This window comes from Elephantulus edwardii, unplaced genomic scaffold, assembly GCF_000299155.1.
Source record: "Elephantulus edwardii isolate Elephantulus edwardi_28Jun2011 unplaced genomic scaffold, EleEdw1.0 scaffold00046, whole genome shotgun sequence".
In the NCBI taxonomy this organism is placed as follows: domain Eukaryota; kingdom Metazoa; phylum Chordata; class Mammalia; order Macroscelidea; family Macroscelididae; genus Elephantulus; species Elephantulus edwardii.
This window is the reverse complement of record NW_006399796.1, coordinates 8102032-8108320: the sequence shown is the minus strand read 5'-3', so window position 1 is coordinate 8108320 and position 6289 is coordinate 8102032. Positions and strand designations below refer to the sequence as shown.

General features: G+C 41.6%; 1 pseudogene; it reads right to left on the bottom strand.

Annotated features, from left to right (window-relative positions):
• Positions 1–4160: 4160 nt before the first annotated feature.
• On the bottom strand, positions 4161–4601 carry LOC102874959 (annotated as a pseudogene).
• Between the last annotated feature and the right edge of the window lie 1688 nt (positions 4602–6289).

Genomic DNA, 6289 nt, shown 5'->3' with positions numbered 1-6289 from the left:
AAAAAAAAAATAGCTCAGTGGAGCTAATGATTGGCCCATGTCTAATGATCGGCCTGTGCTTCCTACTGCTTAGTGAGCAGGACTGGAGTCTCTCCTGCTTCCATATTGAGATTCTCTGGAAGCTCTGTGAAATTGGCTTCTGTCTCTTCTCATTGTAACCTGTCCCTCTCTCTTCTTGCCTAAAGGCACCTGGGATGTGCTGGATCGCCCTAATTCTTTTCATTCCTACGTGGACTTGTTCCACTTCCTGATTGCCCCTCTTTGAACTGCTGAGACGACTCTTCTCCAGGGCTTTTTTCCTCTTACCATTGCTAGCCTTCTGAACACCACCAGATCAATTTGGAGTAAGTGGTGGAAGTTCTCCTCTCTCAGGTCTTCTGCTATCTTTGGATTCTAAAAGTCTTAGCATTAGGCCAGGGAGATCCCTTGGCCATCTGGGTCTGTCTCTCCTGATGCTGGGGATGCCCACGTCATAAACAGAACTTTTTCTTGTGAGGACAAAAGTAAATATGGAACATTGTATTCCTTTTTGTCTTTCTCTATCTCTGAGAACCCCCACAACTTATCCTTCCCCCAATTATGGGAGCCGGCCAGTCCTGCCCTTCTCATAACACTCCACTAAGATACCTCCTCCACTCCCTTGATGACCATTTATTGTGAGATATCATTAAGCCCAAAAGACTTGTATTCTTTTGAAATACAGCATGGCCACAATATCAATTACATAATGGATCTCTATGGCCTGAAAATGGGACACTTGATTTCAACACTTTTAGAGACCTTGACAATTTCTGCTGATGCAGTGGCAAATGGTCTGAAATCCCCTATGTTCACGCTTTCTTTGCTCTCTGCTCTCGTCCTTCCCTCTGTCAACATTGCTGTATTCACCAAAACCTCCTAGCTCACTCCAAGCTTTCTCCCTTCCCTGATTCAGATCCTCCTTGCTTTGATCTTATACCCTTGTTGCGCCTCCACTCCCACCATACACAAACACCAGCTCACAGGGAGTTACCTCACAAGAAAGCTCTTCTCAGTCAAGTCCTGACCACCCGCTTCCTGCTCTCTTCCCTCTTGCCTCTACCACCCGCTTGTGGTCTCGCACAGCCTTGCCAACTCAAGTAGTGCCCCTCCTCCCACTTTGGGAGGTTGCAAGGACAGAGGGAATTATCAAAGTACACATTCCTTTCTCTCTTTCAGACCTCTCCCAAATGGAAAAGTGTTTGGGCTCCCTCTCAATGGCCCTAGATACTTATATGTAAGAATTTAAATTTAACCCAGTCATATGACCTCTCTTAGCATGATCTGTATGTAATTCTCTCTTCCACCCTACTTTCTGAGAAAGAAGATCGAGTTTGGCTAGCTGTTCTGGCACACGCTGATGCCCTACTAGAATGTACAATTGTCATCCTGTAGGTGCTGCAGCTGTGCCCTGGGAAGATCTCAATTGAATTACCAACTTGACATGCCTAGCCGTGACCAGAACAAGTGCATGGTCACTTGTCTAATAGGTGGGCTACAAAAAGCAGCCCATAAAGCAGTCAATGCTGAAAAGCTCTGATAAATACCTCAGAAACCAGATGAAAATCTGGCCCAGTTTTTATCTAGGCTAACAAAAGCCCTTCAAAAGTACCAAACATCAATCCTAGTTCAGCAGAATGTATAGTTTTGAGTGACCATTTTTATCTCCCCATCAGCCCCTGATATTCAGAAAAAACTCAAAAAACCAGAAGAAGGTTCTCAAACCCCTCAACAAGGTCTGAATAAGACATTTAAAGTCTATAATAAAAAAGAAGAGCAAGGAAAGAGAGATAAAGCTAAGTACCAGGGTTTTTTTTTATATTTTAAAAGGTTTACTTAGATCTAATGAATACTAACAGTGATAGAATGTCTCTTAAGCCAGTCAAAAGTAATCCAAAGTAAAACAAAAATAAAGAAAGATAAACACACTTCAGAGTATATACATATAATTCTGGAAATGGGTCTGATGAATACAGTATTTTTATGAGGCTGAAGTCAGAGTAATTTTGGTAGCAACAATCAGATCTCAGAAAGAACAGTATGTCTAGAGAAATATTATTAAGAATATAGAAGAACTAGATTATTTTCTATGTGCCCTTCTAAAAGGTGTTTACCTTTAAAATTTGTGAAACTTAGATGTCGGATTATGATATAGGTAATGCCAAGCCCAGTAAATGTCAATCCTTGTCTTTAAAATTGTTTCATTCTATCATTTTTTAAAAAATATTTTATTATTATTATTCATTTCAATGAACATCTACAGAAATTTTGGAATGCTATTCTTTCATTGTTGCACTTTTCTCGCCCCCCCCCCCTCAGTTCACTTCTCTCCTTGAAAAGCAAAAGAAAAATTCCAAGGAAGGAGTACCAGCTTTTGGTGGTTGCCCTTAAAGGCTCCATAAGTACCCCATAAGACTCCACCAGGGTACTTTTTTAAGTGTGGTAGAGAAGGTCATTGGCCTAAAACATGTCCTGCCCTCTGACCTCCACAGGACCTTGTCCAGATTTTGGAGAAAAGGGGCATTCGGAAGTTGACTGCCCCCTCTCTTCCCAGAAGGAGGGACCAGTCCCTTCAGCTCCCCAGTTGACCACTTCTCAGCCAGACCTGAGCCTACCCAGCCTGCTGAGCCTACTGAAGACTGAAGGTGCCTAGGAACACCAGCCCCATCAAACATTACTTGGAGGAGCCCAGGGTAACCATTCAATTTATAGGTATGTCAATTTCCTTTTCATAGACACAGAGGCCACTTACTCTGCCCTTCCTTAATTTTCAGGACAAATTTTCCCTCAGAGATCTGTGTTATTGTTCTTGTTTCCTCACCTTTCACCACTTCTTCTATCCCCTGCCAAATACAAGGAGCTCCTTTTTCACACTCCTTCTTCATTTTACCTTGATATCCCATGCCCCTTTTAGGGCAAGGCTTACTTTCCAAATTTAAAACCTCTCTCTCTTCCTACCTCCCCATGACAAACTTTGTACCTATCCTCTTATTAACTCTAGAAAAAAAAATAAAATACATGAGATAACACTCTGCTCCCCTTTCCTACAGAATTAGTAAATTCTGAAGTCTAGGACAATTCCCAACTATCAGTCTCTTCTCACCACAAACCAGTTCTGGTTAAACTCTGAGAGCTGACCTATTTCCCAAACAAACCCCATACCCCATTTCCCTAGTCCACCACAGAGGACTTAAGCGTACAATTACCAAACTTTTAGGCCAAGATCTTCTGAGATCTACTCACTCTTCCTATAATACGCCCATCCTGCTAGTAAAGAATCTAGATAGATTATACTATCTAATCCAGGATTTACACATCATAAATGCAGTCATCCTCCCCATCCATCAGGTGCTCCCTAACCCTTATACTTTTCTCTCTCAATCCCCTCATGTACTGCTCACATTACAGTTCTAGACTTAAAAGATGCCTTCTTCACTATTCCTCTACATCCATATTCCCTGGATCTATTTGCATTCACCTGGACAGACCCAGACACTCAGCAGTTTTGACAGCTTGCCTGGTCTGGTCCATCTTGCCCCAAGGTTTCCAAGATAGTTCATATTTCTTTGGACAGGTCCAAGCTACAGACCTAGTAATTTTTTCCTCTCTCCCCTAGCATTCTTCTGCAGTATGCAGATGATATCCTACTTTACAGTTGCTCCTTTGACCTCTCTACTAAACACACAGCCCTTCTTCTTAATATGCTGGTGGATCATGAATACATAGTGTCCCCAAGAAGGACCTATTATCTGTTCCCCAAGTTACATATCTTTGAGTTACCCTCACTCCTGCTTGAAAGGAAAATTACCACTGACCATCAAAGATACATGACTCCCTATAGCTTTAACTTGTATCCGTGCCTATCCTTGATGCCCTTCTTTACTTAGTCCCTTAGAACTTTTGTATGGCTGCCCATAACTTTTGGGCAATTTTCCCCAGCCCAGATCAAGTCTCCTCGTTAGGTGACTTATCCCTATTCTTATCCCAATTCTTTTTTTTTTTTTTTCTCTTCAAAGAATTTTATTTTCACGTAGTCACCACTAGACCATGATTTTATTTCCAAGCAAGCACCACAAGACCATGATTCCAGAGGGTGAGAAAAAAACCCAAAAAAACAAAAACAAAAAACCAAACCCATTTGCTTAGTACTGCCCTTCACTGAGGGCATGCAAATACATCTCCATGTAGTTGTCAGGAATTATAATCCAATAACTAAAAACATGTCTCCAACTGACACAAGGTTTGTTAGGAAAACTTCTTAATAATTTATTCAGTTTTTTGGGAGATAAACTCCCAGACTCTCCCAGGGTGTCCTGTGTAGACTTCATCTTGCGGGCTGCCTCGGCTCTTGAAGCACACTCGAAGAAGTCCCGAATCTCTTTTCTGCACGCTTTGTCGCGGAATTCATTCTGTTTCCAGCAAGCCATCATAATTGACATTTCTGTGATACAGGTCGCCTCGCCCTTCTCTCGGCGCCGCTCCCCGACGCGGTTGGCTAGAATGAGGGGCTTGTTGAGCTTGAGGACAAGCTTTTTCGGGTTCCCTAAGCGAGCAAGGCGGCCCCGCAGGCTGGGCGCCGCCATTGCCTGACGAACTCCCAGGCGCCTCATCCCAATTCTTAGCCTCATAAGACGACTCTTCTGATAGCACGCTGATCAAATCCTGCCAAAGCTTCATATAGAACCTCCCTGCACTCAGTCAGTGTTTCCAGGTGACTGGGTTATTCTAAAAACACCAAATAACTCAAATCTGTGTCCTAAATAGACAGGTCCTTTTCAGGTAATCTTAGCTACTCCCACAGCCGTGAAACTACTTGACAAAGCTCCAGGGTTCTATGTCTTCAGGATTGAGACGACCCAAGCCTCCTTCTTTCTCACAACCTTGGATCCTCTCTGCAACCAAGATAAATCATCACCCAAATACACCTGCTTCCCCTTGGGGCCCACCAAAGTCAGATTAACAAAAATCACAGAAAAAACACAGACTTTAAGTAAATTTTCCATGAGCCCTCTCTGGTGCATTTACCTCACCTATAGATATCAATTCTTTTTTTTTTAAACACTTTAAAAAGAACTTTTTCTTTTTCTGGTCTCTGTAAATTCCTTTTCCTCACTTCTCTCCTGGATCCAAGACCTCCATTTATAAGGCACTCTTCTCAATTTTCATACCAACAAAATCTCCTTTTTCACGGTCCTTCTACCCCTCACACTGTAAACAATAATTTTAAAAAAATAACTAAAAAACTTTCATGGAAAGATCTTTTCACAAAAAGTGAGCTACTGTTTTCATATTAGTATTTGGCTTGATGATGTTTATAGTCCTTGTTCTAGTGTTTACTTGTGTCTTTTCTCTAAGGAATATGGCTATTTGCCATATTGTTAAAATCTATTCCTTCTAGTTCTTATACTCTAAAACCTGATCTTTACTATGACACCCAAATCTAACTCCTTTCCCAAGTTACTTTTTCTCTATCCTACAGTTCTCCATTTACCTTGGTCTAAATTAGCTCACCCCCTTGTCCCAAACCCTTTCACTCTGTCTTAACCTATTTACACTCATCTTGCTACAAGTCTGCTACTCTGTACACAAGGTAAGTGCATTTTCTGGAAGGGACACCTAGTAGCTTCCAGTACCTACAGCTCCAGCACTTGTCATAAGCATTCAGGAGAATCCAATTGTTGGACCTACTATACTCATCATGGTGTAAGCAATAGGGGGGGGAGGAGTCTAAAACACGCTAGACCAAAAAAGCAAGAACAAGTAGTAAAATCCATAATAACCCAGGCCCAAGTTACCCTAGAACCTTATAAAGGCATTAATCTCTTTGGACTAAAGAAACTCACCTAGCCAGTTAACTTAGAAAGCCCTATTTTTAAAAAAATACCATTCTTAAAATTCCAAGTAATACTAGTCCAGTTCTCACTAAAGAATGTTGGCTTTGTCTCTCTTAAGACAGAGGACATATGTAGCCACTCCTGTTCCACATAACTGGGCTTCAGAAAATAATACCTCAAACCCCAACAGATTAACTCTCAAAGATCAGCTGACAGATAATGTAATCCTTCTCCCTACCTCAAATATTATCTGCCTACTTTCAATTAACAGCATAAAAGCTGTAGGCAATGTTTCCTCCTCTTACTGTAGTCACACCGTTTCCTTGTCAAATAATGTAACTCAGTGTTCTACCTCAGGGGTATTCTTCATCTGTGGCAACTCAGCTTACTACTGCTTGCAGACCAATTGGACTGGAGTCTGAGTACATGTCTTTTTA